Source organism: Echinops telfairi, unplaced genomic scaffold (genome assembly GCF_000313985.2).
Source record: "Echinops telfairi isolate 266 unplaced genomic scaffold, ASM31398v2 ScPeMD7_7469;HRSCAF=8507_0, whole genome shotgun sequence".
In the NCBI taxonomy this organism is placed as follows: Eukaryota; Metazoa; Chordata; class Mammalia; order Afrosoricida; family Tenrecidae; genus Echinops; species Echinops telfairi.
In genome coordinates this window covers 39,715,891-39,732,940 of record NW_022111372.1, presented here as the reverse complement: position 1 = coordinate 39,732,940, position 17,050 = coordinate 39,715,891, and the positions used below count along the sequence as shown (strand labels likewise).

The 17,050-nt window shown below is 40.5% G+C and overlaps 1 protein-coding gene across 1 annotated transcript in view; it reads right to left on the bottom strand.

Moving 5' to 3' along the window:
• Positions 1-17,050, bottom strand: part of PCBP3 (poly(rC) binding protein 3) — a 402,541-nt gene that overhangs the window by 303,942 nt on the left and 81,549 nt on the right. The window contains exon 2 of the mRNA XM_045284778.1: positions 5,584-5,621. The gene's annotated coding sequence lies outside the window, so the exon portion shown is untranslated. The remainder of the gene's footprint in view (positions 1-5,583; positions 5,622-17,050) is intronic.

The window sequence follows — 17,050 nt, the reverse complement described above, 5'->3', positions numbered from 1 at the left end:
ATGCGCTTTACACAATTGATGTGTGTATGGATTGCGATAACAGTTGTATGAGCCCCTAATAAAATATTTTAAAAAAGAAAAAACTGACTCCCATCAACTCTACAACCCTGACCTTGACCCTCCACACTTTTTTTTTCACACTTCTTTTTGTTCCCAAAACTAAAAGAATATTTCAAAGGAACATAATTTGAGTCCCCCAAGAGTGTCAAAAGTACTGGTTTGACATTGTGTAAATCAAAGAGCGCAGAATTCTTCAGGGCAGGGTTAGAGAGAAGGCAAAACTGCCACTAGAAATGTAGAGGCCTAGATGTCAGATGTTTTGAGAAATAGCTTCACATTTTGATATTTTTGCTTAATAAATGATTTCACAACAATTATTTTTACTTACCCTCATATTATTTTCTATTTGAAACTAGGGCATAAAATCTAGGATGAAATACATCAAAATTGTGCTTTAGGTGTGACTTATTCACTCTGTAACCTTGAGCAGTGATCATCAGCAGGGTCTTCTCTGAGCACTGGAAAAAACAGTTGAGAACAGTAGAGCATATGGGGGTGTGCATCCACTGAACACAGGGAAGCCAGGGAGCAGTGCTGTCATGAAAGCCAAAGAAAGACTGCTAAAAAGGGTCTCCAGGGACAAGAGTTCAGGTTCACTTAGGATGAACCTTTTCTACTGGGATCCCGGCGAGTGCTGAGACTATGGAATGGGAGCTGGGGCTGTCCCAGAGCTCTGCACAGAGAGGGGCTGAAGAGTGAGAACAGTCAGGGTGCCCTATCATATTAACTTACTTTTGTAAAAACAATAATTTTATATAAACTTTTAACATTTATTTTTAACAAAATTATAAACTTTTGCAAAATTCAAATAATTCTACCAGGCATTTCATGAAAAACAGTGACCCTTGCTCCTTCCCACCCACCCCCCACCCCCCCACCCCCTTCTGGCCCTTCTCAACTATTCTTTTTGCACTTATCTTCATGCTTATTGTTACCAGGTTTATATTGCTGTTCCCTGATTAATTCCTACTATAAGGGATGAGAATGTACTCTTTTAAACCACTCACACACCATTCTTATCCTCCCCATCATCTCTGAGTAGTTATAGAGCTGTCAGATCAATGATTATTGTTTACCTTATGATGACTATGTAACTGTTATTTATACTTTAAACTCTATTTCCCATCCTGAAACATTTTCATGTTTCTTGTAGTGAAAGGGGGCCTAGTTTGCTGGCTTACTTTCTGGGTGTTGCTATTGTTAGGTGCTATTGAACTAAATTTCAACTCACAGTGACCCCACATGTCAGAGAACTGCCTACAGGATTTCATTGGGCCTTTCTCCTGAGAAACTTCTGGGTAGTTGCAAGCTGCTGAATTGATTGAAACTGCCAAGCTTTTGGTTGGCAGCCAAGTGCTTTACCATTGTGCAACCAGTGCTTCTTAGTTTTTTCATGTACTTATTGTTAACATGGAGCCCTGGTGGGGAAGTGGCTACGAGCTAAACTGCTAACCAAAAGCTCAGCAGTTCAAAACCACCAGCTGCTCTCTGGGAGAAAGGCGAGGCTTTCTACTCCCCTGAAAAGTTAGTCATGGAAACCCACAAGGGCCAGTTCTATCCTATAAAGTCAGGATGAGTCAATGGCAGAGTTTGGTTGATTTGGTACATTAACTTATCTCCAAACTCTCAGCCACAAATCAGTCCAACTTCAATCCCTTCAGACACAGCAGGAAACACCCTGGGATCTCTTCTGCTGAGAAACATTCCTCCTGGAGTCACCACAGTCCTCTCCAACCCACAATGGCTGCTCCTTCTGGGGTTGTTGTCTGCCTGACTCACTACAACACCCCAGATCCTTCCCTCTTCCTATGCAGACCCCCCACGTTTCCAGCATTTTTTAGCATTAGGGAAATCAGAACATACTGCTCCAGAAATAAACATTAGCACTACTATCCTTGGTTAACTTAAGATTCCTCCCTCTGCTGAACCTGATACCTGTAGGCTCATGTACCCTGAGAGGAATATGGGGTCTCCAACAGGGTGGAAAAGGATATCAGGCTAGGAGCCTGCTTTATCAATCAAATTCTTACTTCAGTCCCATCTTTGTGAACCTCCCACCATTTTACCAGGTATCTGGTATTGCCATTTCAGAGACTTTGAGGGGCATTTCTGTGCATCTTCCCAACTTCCAAGCCTCCATCATCTCCAAAACTCGGGGGTTTTGCCTTTTAAAATTATCTTACATCATTTTAGTGGTCTTTTAAGAGAAACGCAGATCACTGTGCATTCAATTTGCCATTTTAGCTAGAAAACAAAGGAGGTTTTGTTTTGGTTCGGTTTGGTTTTGTTTTTAAGATCGGAGCTATTATATCATCTTGGATGCTGACAAAAAGGAAAAGAGGCCTAGGAGAAGGGGACAAAACGGAGGAATTTGCTCTGTAGGCTGAGCAGGTCAACTACTTCCTCACAGGAGCAGGAAGGCCCAATTACAAGGTAGCCCTGCAGATCTCAAAGAGAATAAAAATATTCAACAAAGCTTTCCTAATTATGCCTTCTTAATCTCTTGATTTTAATGTAGTCAAAGAAAACCAGCCCTGAGCTGGGACCAGTATGGAGGCTTTGCCCCAACCAGCTGTGTGAGGTGCCAATTTTCATCTGTCAGATGCAGCGGGCCACTGGAGTCCAAGCATTTCTGAGAGCACTGTCTCCTAGGAACCAAAAGAAGCCTGTCAAGGCTCACTCTGGAAGATGGCAACTCTTCTCACTCTTATTAAGTGAGAAAAGTGCTAGGAGACCTGGGAGTAGAACTCCAAGTCCTCCAAAACCTCACTCCCTGGGGGAACATCACTGCAGATGAGTTTGTTCTGGCTCGTCACACCCCCAAGACACTGCAGGACTGGAAGTCGACTACTCAAAGCAAAACTATTTCCGTTTCCCCCAGCTCAGTGCTCTTAACAGCTCCCTCCCCACAGCAGGCAAGGCCACAGGCGCCTTATTAAAAGCCCTGCCTTTATTTAACTACAGTCTTGCCTCTGGGAATTTCCAGAAGCTTCAGCCCTCCAGAATGGCTCTCCAATGTGGATTTCTCCCAGCTGGGTTGGTTCTGCCTGTGACCTGGCTGCCCAGTTGTCTCCAGTTGAGAAAACCTGGTCAGGGCCTTCCTGGTCTGATTTCCAGTTACAGGGCAGATCTGAACTCCAGTTTCAAAGGAGATTTGTGAAATACTCTCATTGGGGAAGAAAAGCTATGACACATTAAGGACTGTGTGTATGTCTGAGGTCTAAGGATCCTTCCCTCAAGATTTCTGTGAAAATTAGACTGAGGTCTGCATAATTACAGTTGGTCTCAAGCCAAACAGGGATTTGGATGGCCTCCAAAAAGTAGCTGTACAATAGCTTCGGTTGGAAAAGACCAATCAAGAGGGAAAGAAGACAAAGGGCCCCCTCATGCTCACACTTACCCCCATGGGCACCTTCCAAATTGTCAGAGCCTGCTGGCCTCCCATTTGCACAGAGCATGGTGCCGTGCAGTGCCCATAGTCTTCCACACTTCCATCCATCTCCCATCCTACCCCTCTGGCCTCTCTCTTACCCTGCTCCAATTACACTGGCAGCCTCAATGCTCCCTGAATACACTGGGCACATCTGCTCCAAGTATCTGTCTTCAGCTGTCCACTCTTTCATCCAACACCCACAATGCACACTACTGCTGCCTTCCAGGACCTGCTCTGCTCTTCAACACCTCTTTTCAGGGATGTCAACGCTGAGCACCCTATTAAAACTGTACCCAGAATCCTAAGCCTTTTGCTCTTCTTTACTCTAGACTTCATGCTTCCTTATTCCATAGAAATTATCACTATCTGACTTTAATGATGTGTGCTTTTATTACATTACATGCACATGCATGCATGACACATGCGTGTGCATGCCCCACACCACCCACACACAAATGCAGGCAGGCAAAAAACAGACTCCAATCTGTTCTCTGCTGTGCCTGCAGTGCCTGGAAAAGGGCCTAGCCCTTACAGGCTCTCAGCACTAGGCACAGAATGAATGAAACTGCACATAAGATCTGGATTCAAGCAACCTATTAATAAGCATTCCTCTTCAAATGTTATCAAGATTCAGGTTATCCACAGACCTACGTATCTATGTGCACCTGCTCCCTGACTCCTCGTCTACCATCTGGACATCAGCTAGCCTCAGGACTCCATAGTGACCACAAAGGAGTTCCACTGAGCACACTAGGAAAGCCAGGTACTAGGAGTTCCTAGAATCCACGCCATACAAAGCAAGCATCTCCCTTCTCCCCCTATTAGTTATGAAGACAGATGTGGGACTCAGGAGCTCAGAAGGCTTGGGCCCAAGTCCTGGTCTCTTCACTTAAAAGTGATGTGACTTTAGGAAGTCAGATCTACCTCACAAGAGTGTTGTGAGGGCCAAACAAGTGACCATGTTAAGTACTCAAAACAGAAGGGCTCGCACAAGTCAAACTTCATGAGCATGAGCTGCTATTATGACATTACTATCTCATATGAGACTGTAGGGTGATTTCCCATTTCTTCCCCATGGTCTTAGGGAATGGAGCGGGTGACAACCCTATCCGAACCGGCCTAATGGGTATAAAGCGTGGGACTTCACCCTTAGTTAAAAGTTCTTATGGGAGCTGTATGAACTTTTGGATTTAGAAAAATGACTTTGCTTCTTGGATCTGCTAAGATGTTTTGGAGCAAACTATTTTGCTTAATCTTGACTTGCAAGGACGTGGCTGCAAAGTGCAAATGTTTTTGTCTGGACTTGGTTGTTTTCCCAGAAGGAGCAAAGAAATGGGGTATAAAAGAAAACACAGCTTTTAATAAAGTGCCATTGCATATATTCACGCTTCTGAATGTTTCTTTGGTCCTCCTGAACCCTACTTTTCTATATTCTCCTTTTTCTCAAGACCACTCACCCAACTTCAGCTTTCTGTGAGGAACACGCCGGAGCTGGTCTCCGGCATGAGACTGTTTAAAAACAAGTTCCTGTTAAAAACAATATTCATAAGCTTTAGAAAATGACATCTCGAATCATGTCAAGTTGGTTTTGCAAACCCAGTTCCATGGCTCCAACAGTGTTTCAGACAGATGTGGGCTATCATGGGCATGACTGCACTTGTCCTTACCATGGATGGCCTCAGCCCACTGCAGTGCTGGAGGCACAGGCCACACCACAATGCGCCACGCACAATGTGCAAGCACCACTGGACAATGGCGCAAAAGCAGGCATCTCTCAAAACCCTCAGAGCCACTGCTGGACTCTTGGTCACATCGATTACTGAGAAGTAAAGTTAACAGAAAAGGAGTCAATCTGCCACTTATAAGTCTAGGTTCCACCGAGGCCAAACTAGAAGACATGCTCAACATGACACCTTCACTGTACCCTAGTCAACAAGTTACTCAGAGTGACATAAAGCCAGGCCACACCACCCAGCAAGACACATCAGTATAGTCAAGCAAAGCATTAAAACTCAACTGATGTTAGAAAAAAATCATCCCTCAATTTAAAAACATAACTTTATAATAGGATTATAAGAAATAATACTCACAGGGAACCGCATGAAGATCGTCTCCCTTTGTAGAACTCCTGTAAATAAGTTTAAAAATTTTTTTACAATCAGAAATCATAGGTTTAAAAACGCTAAAAAACAGAAGCCATGATAATCATCTTATTTATCAAATTTTACCAAACCAAGTTATTAAAAGACTATATTGTAAATATGAAGTATAAGTCGAGGCACCTAATTTTACCACCAAATAAACTAGGGGGCTTTTCCAGCATAAAAAGTGTGCTGGGAAAACTCGGCTTATACTCCAGTATATACGGTACTCAAAAGCCAGTTATTTGAAACGTCAAAGGCAATTTCCCAGAGGGAAAAAATATTCATAAGAAGTATAAAATTGTTTTTTAAAAGTATAAAATACTGACGAAAACTTAGAGCAGTAGACTGCTCTAAACCCTAACCCTTAGTCTTAAGCCTGATTGAAGTTTCAGGGCTGTGTTAATTCTTCAGTCCCTATGAAATTGTGGGGAGTGATAAAGAGAAATGGATGAAAATTATGAATCCACAGATTCAAGGTCAACCATCCCCAGGCAAAAATAAAACGTGAAGAAAATTAAACCAAAGTACATCATTATCCAATTACCTAAGAGTAAATCTTATAAACAGCAAGAAGTACATGTATAGAAGGACAAACATAGATATGATGGATAGATTTGTTTATTCTTCTAACATCAATATTCTTTATAAATCTCGGAATTCAAATGCATCAATTCTTCTGTGGCCTCCTTTATTCACTGCCCAACTTTCACATGCATTTAAAGTGACTGAAAAACATCATGCAATATGACATTTTTATTGTCATATGAATTGAACCCCTTGCTGATGAAGAACAAAGATTGCAGCCTTCAGTATGCATTATAGCTCAATGTAAAGATCAGACTCCTCACAACCAGACCATTAGGTAACATCAAAATAAATGGGGGAAGAAAGGTTGAAGTTGTCAAGGATTTTGTCTTACTTAGATCCACAATCAATGCTCATGCAAGCAGCAGTCAAAAGATTCAAAGACCTATTGCATTAGGTAAATCTGCTGCATAAGACCTCTTTAGGGTATTGAAGAGCAAGTTACTTTGACGACTAAGGTACACCTGACCCAGGCCATGGTATTCTTTACTGCATCATATGCATGTGAAAGTTGGACATTGAATAAGGGAGACTGTAGAAGAATCAATGCGTTTGAATTGTGGTGCCAGAGAAGAATACCATGGACTGCTTAAAGAACAAACCTATATGTATTGGAAGAAGTAAGGCCAAAGTTCTCCTTAAAAGCAAGGATGGCAATACTTTGTCTTACATACTTTGGACATATTGTTAATAGAGACCAGTCCCTGGCGAAGGACATCATGTTTAGTAAAGTGGAAGGGTGGCAAAAAAGAGGAAGACTTCAAGGAGATAGGAGGACATCATGGCTGCATCAATGGGCTCAGGCATAGGAACAACTGTGATGACAGACCAGGCAATGTTTCTCTCTGTTGTGCATAAGGTTGCTATGGGTTGGAGCTGAGCTGGTGTTACCTATCAACAACAAGGACAATATGACATTTGATTTCTTCAGTGTTTCTTCTGTGGATGTTGATTGGGAATCCAAGTAAAATGAAATCCTTTACAACTTCAATCATTTTCCTCTTTATCATGATGTTATCAGTTCAGTTGTGAGGAACAGCTTTCTTTACATTGAGTTATAATCCATACTGAAGGTCTTAGTCTTTGATCTTCATCAGTAAGTGCTTCAAGTTCTCTATGCTTCAGCCAGCAAGGCTGTGTCAGCATATCACAAATTGTTATAAGAATTCCTCCAATCCTGATGCCACATTCTCCTTCATACAGACCAACTTCTCAGATTATCTGCTCAGCATACAGAAAGAGTATGGTGAAAGAACATAACCTAACACACAAACTCCTTGTTTTAAAAATATTTAGTATCCTCTTGTTCTGTTCAAATGGCTGCCTCTTGATATAGCCACAGGTTCAACATAAGTGAAAATAAATGTTCCAGAATTCCTATTCTTCCCAATATTATCCATAGTTTGTTATGATCCACATAGTCAAATACTTTTATAGAGTCAATGAAACACAAATAACATCTTTCTAGTAGTCTCTGCTTTCAGTCAAGAGTCATCTGACATCAGCAAATATATTCCTGGTTCCACATCTTTTCCTGAATTCAGCATGAACTTCCTTCAGCTCTTTGTGGATGTACCATGCTTCAACTATCTTCAAAAAATTTTACTTGCATATGATATTCAATAATTAACACATTCTGTTACCTCACCATTCTTTGGAATGGGCACATATATAGCTATCTTCCAGTCAGCTGAGCGGGTGGCTGTCTTTCAGATTTCTCAGCATAGACAAGCAAGTGCTTCAAAGTTACATCAATTTGTTGGAATATTTCATTTGGTATCCCATCAATTTTTGGAGTTTTGTTTATCCCCAATGTCTTCAGTGCAACTTGGACTTATTCCTAAATACTATCGCTTCTTGATTATATGCTATTTCTTGAAATGGATGAATATCAAAAAATAATTTTTGTTATGGTAACTGTGTATTACTTCCATTTTTTTTATGCTTACTGAGTCATTGAATATTTTGCCCATCCCCACTGCCACTATGTCTATTCTGACCCATAATAACACTATTACAGTTCCTGAGGCTGTAAATCTTTAAAGGAACGGAAAGCCTCAATGTTTTCGCATGAAGTACCAGGTGGGTTAAACTGCTACAGTTAGCAGTCCAACACTTACCTGACAGTGCCTTCAATATTGCAACACAAGGTTTGAATTTTTTATTCAGCTCTTTCAACTTGATGCTGAGCATCTTCTTCCACTTGGGTTTTCTAACTCCAGGTTTTAGTTTATTTCATTAAAATACTGTCTTCTTGAGCTGCCCTTTGAAATCTTCCGTTCAACTCTTTTACTTCATCATTTCTTCCACTCCTGTTAGCTATTCAATGCTCAAGAGCAAGTTTCATAGTTTCTTTTCACATACATTTGGTCTTTTCATTATTGTCTATCCTTTTAATGACTTTTGCTTTATTTTTTTATATAAATCATTTTATTGGGGGCTCTTACAGCTCTTATAACAATCCATACATCAACTGTATCAAGCACATTTGTACATATGTTGCCATCATCATTTTCAGAACATTTTTTTCCTACTTTGAGCCCTTGGTATCAGCTTCTCTTTATTTTCCCTTCCAATTGCCACTTGTTCACCCTTGTGACCTTGATAAATTATAAATTATTATTTTCATATCTTACACCATCCGCTGTCTCCCTTCACCCACATTTCTGTTGTTTGTCTCCCTCAGTGAGGAGGGATTATATTTCGATCAGTTCCCCCATCTCCCCACACAGTCTCCCTACCCTCATGGTATCACTACTCCCATTATTGTTCCTGAGGGGTTTATCTGTCCTGGATTTCATGTGTCGAAAACTCTTCTTATCTATACCAGTGTACAATCTCCAGTCTAACCAAATTTGTAAGGTAGGGGTCATGCTAGTGGGGGGAGGTAAAAGCTCTGGGGGGGTGGGGGGTGGGGGGTGGGGGGCGAAACATGTTTCATCAGTGCTATACTGCACCTTGACTGGTTCGTTCCTTCCTTTGTACCCTTCTGTGAGAGGATGTCCAATTGTCTACACATGGGCTTTGGGTCTCCACTCTGACCCCCCTAATTTGTATTGATATAATTGTTTGTTTTAGGTCTTCTGATGCCTGAAATCTACCTGATCCTGTTGACATTGTGATCACACAGGCTGGTGTGATTCTTCCATGTGGGTTTTGTTGCCTCTGAGCTAGATGGCTGCTTGTTTAACTTCAAGTCTTTAAGACCCAGACATGATATCTTTTGATAGCTAGGCACCATCAGCTTTCTTCACCACATTTGCTTATGCACCCATTTTGTCTTCAGTGATCATGTCTGGAAAGTGAGCATCACAGAATGCTAGGTTATTAGAACAAAGTGTTCTTGTGTTGAGGGAGGATTTGAGTAGAGGCCCAATGTCCATCTGATACCTTGATACTTAACACTGAAATATATGTACATAGACCTATATCTCTATCGTTATAAATAAATATACTTACATATGTACATGACTGTATTTATACCTCTATACATTTCCTTTACCTCCCACTTCTTTCTTCTATTTCCTCCTTGTCCAACTATCATGTTCAACCTCCATTCAGCTCTCAGTAATTTCTCTTGGCTACATTGAACTTGATCTGCACCCTCTTCATCATCAATTTTAGATCTTTTGTTGTTCCCTTGTCCCTGGATTTGTTGGCTTCCCCTTCCCTGTCTCCCCCTCCCCCTCAGTCCAGTCCCCCTTAATTGGTCCCATTGTTTTATCCTTGGGATTGTTTATCTTGCCAATCTTATATAGGCATGAAAAAGGGGAGGGGGGTAGGAGGCCTATAAATAGTTCCAGGTCTGTCTGCTGACCCTTATGTATGTTTCCCAACTGAGTCTGATAAGGTGCCAACCCTGCCGTCTGAGTCTGAAGTCTATTTTCAGATTCCTTGGGGACTTCATTGCTTTGCTCCCTTTGCTGCTCTTTTACACTCCCTTTGTGTTTCTTCCCGGGGGGGCGGGGGGTGTCAGACAGGGTGATTTTTACTTTCTTTATGCATGATGTTCTTGATGTCATCCCACAACTAATCTGGTCGTCAGTCATTAGTATTCAATACATTAAATCTGTTCTTCAGATAGTCTATTAATTTAAGTGGGATATATTCTAGGTTGTATTTTGACTCTCAGGGACTTGTTTTCATATTCTTCAACTTCAACCAGATTTGTATATGAGCAATTGATGGTCTGTTTCACAGTCAGCCCCTGGCCTGATTTTAGCTGCTGGTGTTAAACTTTTCCTCCTCTCTTTCCACAAAACATACAATTTGATTTCTGTGTATTCTATCTGACAAGGTCTATGTATATAGTTGCTATTTACGTTGCTGAGAAAAAGGTATTTGTGATGAAGAAGTCACTGGTATAGTAAAATTCTATCATGCTATCTCCAGCATTATTTCTATCAACAAACCAGATTTTCCAACTACCAGTTATTCCTCTAAGTTTCCAACTTTTGCATTCCAAGGAAAACTTCATTAAAGTCTTTTTTTAATTAGTTGGTATTTAATACATTTAACATATTCCATATTTCAATCACATCAAGTAAAATTGTACAACTGCTACCATAATTAGTTTTCAAGCATTCTTTTTCTACATGGACTCCTTGATATTGCCTCCCTTTTATCCCACCACTGTAACCCATACCCATACCCAACTCTTCCCTAGTCAACTCTTCCCGAACCCCTTATTCTACTTGATGTCCCTATAGTTTCATCAATCCTGGGTTTCATATACTAAAAAATGGAAAAGCACACAACACAGCTTCAAGAAGGTGACCTCCATTGACAAAACACCTCTGAGATACACTTTCCAATGAACACACAAAAAACAAAACAATACAGAAAACTTTTGCAATGGAATCTTGATGCATCTTGATATCAATTTCAGACTCAGGAAGCTGGTAAAAATTTTTAATTCATCCATCATTGGTTTTGGCGGTTAAATAATAGTTATATTAACGTATCTTCCTTGTAAGCATATGGATATTACCCTATCACCAATGGCATGATACATTGGTAGCTCATAAAATGGTTTTTGTTTTTCTTAATGGAGGATGAATGTGGTGCCCCACCATTCCTCTTAAGTTCGTCATTCCAGGCATAGTAAACTATATGATTGTCTGAATCAAACTGGCCAATACCAGTCCATATCAGCTCACTAATACCTAGGATTATCAATCTTTATGGGTTTCATTTTGTTTTTAAGACTTTTAATATTCCTACTTCCTTACTTCATACATCCCACATCTGATTGGTCATAGATGCTTGCAGTTGTTTCTTCTCATTTTGAGCCAAGCTCCATCCCCCCAAAACAATTTTTTTACTCCATCCATGTCATTAAGGTCAACTCTTCCCTAGTCATATTTTGAGTCACTTCCAACCTGAGAGGCTTTTAGCTCTATATCAGACAATGTCCCCCTGCTAGTCATAAGGTCTTATGTAGCTAACCCCTCATTACTAGTTTGTCTTAGTCTGGAAGCACTCCTGAAATATGTTCCCTGTGGGTGATACCGTTGGTATTTGAAATACCAGTAGCATAGCCTCCAGCATCATAGCAATACATAAGCCACTACACTACAACAAACTGACAGATAAGATCTGTGGAATTGATAACAAATATTTGTTATTTTGGATGATGGGAAAAGTAGCACCTAATATGGGTCAGTGAGCACTGCTTGATCAAAGTAAATTATGTCACTGAGGAGCACTCAGAGAAAAGAATGCTTGCACTGAAGAATATGACAAATCTTATTTGTCGACAGCACCAACCATGAGAAAGAAATAATGAAGGTATGGTCATATATGTATCTATCCAAGCATATAAGTACACAGATAGGTACAGGTGTGTGTGTGTACACAGATGGAAGTATTTATGTGTACACATAAGTACAGATATACATATGCATGCATATATCTCATAGAAGATACAATTACAGATACTTCTTTCAGACATAACCAAAACACGTTGGGAGCTTGATATTCTAGGTAAAAGCTTAGGGTCATAGTCTCATGGACAAGTCAGTCAATTAACATAAGATGCTTCCAAAAAGACACGTACAACATAAGTCTGCTGAGGTAAGCTTTAAAAAAAAAAGAAAAGAAAAAGGAGCACAGGGAAAAAGCTACTACATGGAAACATTCCTGGGATGAGGACCAGGTAGTATGGCAGGGGCCAGACCAAATCCAGAGATACATATGGTATCCAACTAAAAAGGAGGTGGGAGAAAGGAAAAAAAATAAAAAAGAAATGGGTAGCGGGAGCACAGGGCACTAACCCACCCAAGGGGAGGGTATTGTTTATATCTCCATGCAACATGCAGGCATGGAGTAGGGAACCAGTGGAGAGGTCTGAGGGGCCGGCCCCAATCCCAACTACATGGACACCTGCCCCTCCCCCAGAAGAATGTATTTCAGAGGACAGCACTGAAGCTGCAGCTCCAGGAGAGGGACATGTCTGATGAGAGCACAGGGAGCAAATGAAGGGGTAGGAAGAGAGAGTGGAACACATCCTGGCCCACCAAGCCTTGATGACGAGATTCCAGCTCAGAGCAGCCAATTCACAGAGAAGACCACATGGCCGGCCCCACTATGAGACACGACATCCGTCACTGACACATAGTCCTACAGGGGACAACACTGGAGACAGTGTGGGAATTGCACCCGATCTTATCCCACCACACCAAGGCAAAACACTAAGGACGTGCAACAGAACAGCAAGGGAGCAGAGCAAGGAAGTCCCCAGGGATACCAAAAATAGACTTTGGGACCAGGGCTTGGTAGCCCATCAGACTTGACTGGAAAATACTCTTAAAGGCCAACAAACTACAGGCTTTTCCTTTCTTTTATTTTCTTTTTTTGGTTGTTGTTTGTTTTGTCATTGGCTTTTTGTTGTTGTTTTGTTTTGTTGCTTTGTTTTGCTCTGTCTTGTTTTTGTGCATGGTATTATCTCCACAGGTCTGTCTAAATAAGATATGCTGGATGAACAATCTGGAGGAGAAAACAACGGACCGACAGGTCCAGGGGGACATGGGAGAGGGGGAGGTGCGGGAAAAGAAATGGTGATAATAAACCCAGGGACAAGAGAACAACAAGTGACCCAAATTGGTGGTGAGGAGAGTGTAGGAGGCCTGGTAGGGCGTGATCAAGGGTAATGTATGAGAACAACAAGTGACCCAAATTGGTGGTGAGGAGAGTGTAGGAGGCCTGGTAGGGCGTGATCAAGGGTAATGTAACCAAGAGGAATTACTGAAACCCAAATGAAGACTGAGCATGATAGTGGGACAAGAAGAAAGTCAAAGGAAATAGAGGAAACAGCTAGGAGGCAAAGGACATTTATAGAGGTCTAAATAAAGGTATGTACATATGTAAATATATTTATATATGAGGATGTAGAAATAGATCCATGTGCATATATGTATAGGTTTAGTATTAAGGTAGCAGAGGGACATTGGGCCTCCACTCAAGCACTCCCTCACTACAAGAATACTTTGTTCTATTAAACTGGGATTCCATGATGCTCACCTTCCTTTAAACTGGCATTCCATGATGCTCACCTTCCCCACACAATCGCTGAGGACAAAGCAGGTGCATAAGCAAATGTGGTGAAGAAAGTTGATGGTGCCCAGCTATCAAAAGATATAGCATCCGGGATCTTAAAGGCTTGAAGGTAAACAAGCAGCCATCTAGCTCAGAAGCAGCAAAGCCCACATGGAAGAAGCACACCATCCTGTGCAATCACAAGGTGTCTGTGTCGAAGGGATCAGGTATCAGGCATCATCAGAACAAAAAATCATATCATTGTGAATGAAGGGGAGTGCGGAGTGGAGACCCAAAGCCCACCTGTAGGCAATTGGACATCCCCTTACGGAAGGGTCGCGGGGAACAGACGAACCAATCAGGGTGCAGTGTAGCAACAATGAAACACACAACTTTTCTCTAGTTCCTAAATGCTTCCTCCCTCCCCCGCTCCCCCACTATCATGAGCCCAATTCTACCTTACAAATCCGGCTAGACCAGAGGATGTTCACTGGTACGGATAGGAACTGGAAACACAGGGAATCCAGAGCAGATGATCCCTTCAGGACCAGTTGTGAGAGTGCCGATACTGGGAGGGTGGAGGCAGGGTGGGTTCGAAAGGGGAAACCAATTACAAGGATCTATATATAACCTCCTCCCTGGGGGATGAACAACACAAAAATGGGTGAAGGGAGATGTCAGGCAGTGTAACATATGACAAAATAATAATTTACAAAATATCTAGGGTTCATGAAGGAAGGGGGAGCAGGGAGGGAGGGGGAAAATAAGGAGCTGATGACAGGGGCTTAAGTAGAGAGCAAATGTTTTGAGAATGATGAGGGCAATGAATGTATAAATGTGCTTTACACAATTGATGTATATATGGATTGTGATAAAAGTTGTATGAGCCCATAATAAAAAGATTTTAAAAAAACATAATATGCTTCACAAGTTCATATTCTGCATCCTAGTAGAGTAGCTCTGGGATTTTAAAAGCTTGTGAGCAGCCATGTAAGATGCAACTATTCATGAGAAAGTCCTCGACTCATAAGGAACAAAAGAGCAAAAAGGAAATCCAATTTTCAGAAAAGAAACATCTACAGGCTATTAGGTGACAGGAACCACAGGCTCATCTACCCTGAAACCCACCGACCACTATCGACTGTTTTCACCAGAGTTACAATAGATCATACCAGGTAGAATGAGAGGAAAATGTAAAACAAAATTCAAATTCTTAAAAAAGACCAAATACCCTGAACCAGTTGAGATCAATGGATTCCCTGAGAATACTGTGCTGAGATACTCCTTAAACCTTGAACTGAAACTATCTCTGAGATCACCTTTTAGCAAAATAATAGTGTGGCAAAATAAATAAAGGGTATTACCCACAAGTATAGATATTCTACTAAAAATACATAAGACAAAAAGTCCTCATTTACTCAAAATTAAAGATAAGACAATAGGGGTGAGGAAACTAGCAGACTAAAAATAGAACCACCGGGATATAATTAAAGAGAACATTGACACACTGTGAAAACTGTAAATTTGGTCACTAAACAATTTTTAAATTGTCAAAAATGGAACCTAATTTACTATGCAAACTTTCATTAAAAACACAGTATTACTTAAAACAAAGTAAGGTGGGAAAGAGGCAAAAGGGAGATACTAACAAAGGAAAAACAGAAAAGCAATAATTTAACACAACCACGTAAATTGTTATTGTTGCTGCTATTGTTAGGTGCTAACGTGTAGGCTCCAACTCATAATGACCCTCTGTATCACAAAATGTAACACTGCCCAGTCCTGCACCGTCCTTACATATGTGAAACCAACACCAGTAATCACATTAAATATAAATGGGCTAAAATTCCTAATTACAAAGCAAAGATTTTCAAGGCTAGATTTTAAAAGCAGGACCCAATAATGTCATTTTCAAGAAACTCACTTTACGTATAAATGTACAAATAGTTTCTTTCAATGGGGAAAAATGAAGCATGCCTTTGATCAAAATGAGGCTTGGAATGGTCAACATTAACATCTGAAAAAACGGTTTTTAGAGTAAAGGATATTATGAAAAGTCAATCAGGGCATGACTGAATAATAAAGGGATCAGACATTAAGAGAGCATAATAATCCTATATGTTTATTTATGTACCACACCAAAAATCTTCAAAATATATGACATAAAAGCTAACAGAACTAAAATAAATAAACAAATTCACAATTATAGCTGGTTTGAGCACTGCTTGCTCAGTAATTGATGAAACAACAAGACAGTTATCAGCAAAGGATATAGGAGCCCAAAACAATTCATACAACAGTAGCAGAATACACATTTTTTTAAGGTGATAATGTAACATTTTCTAAGATGGATCATATTCTGAGCCATAAAATAAGTTTCAATAAACTTAAATTTAATTAAATTAAAAAGTATGCTCCCTGAACACTATCAATTCAAATTAGAAATCAATTACTGAAAATTATTTGGAAAATCCTGTAAATACTTGAAAAATTGCACAGCTCTAAAAAATGCCATCAATCAAAGAAAACAATTACTTTTTTGAATTAAAAAGTATTTTAGCCTGAATAAAAATAAAATACATCTCAAGATATGCAGGATGCAACAAAAGCAATACCAAAAGAAAAAGCACAGCCTATATTCAAGTAGAGTAAGCCTATTAGTAACCCCATAGGTCAGGGTAGACTGTAAGTCTTCATGTGGCTAGAAAAACTTCATATTGTTCTTTGGAGCAGCCGGTGTTTCATACAGCTTACCTTGCAGTTAGCAGTCCAATGTGTAGCCCACTACAATACCAGGGCTTCTACAGTAACAGTGTAGCTATGAGTCAGAATTGACTCCAGGGTATAAGTTTGTTACTTTTGCATAGTAGGAAAGAAGAAATGTCACAAATCAATTGCTTAACTTTTACTCCCTAAACCCATAACCCCAATCAAGTCATGAACATCTAATGAGGAGCTGATACCAAGGGCTCAAGTAGAAAGCAAATGTTTTGAGAGTGATGCGGGCAACAAATGTACAAATGTGCTTGACACAATGGATGAATGTACGGACTGTGATAAGAGTTGTACGATCCCCAAATAAAATGATTTAAAAAAAATAAATTCCTGTTGAAGGACATTCTGCATGATGCCTGACCAGTACTCCTCAACTGTCAAGGTCATCAAAAACAAGGCAAGCCTGGCATGTTATTATCTCCGCAGGTCTGTCTAAATAAGATAGGCTGGACGAACAATCTGGAGGAGAAAATAACGGACCGACAGGCCCAGGGGGACATGGGAGAGGGGGAGGTGG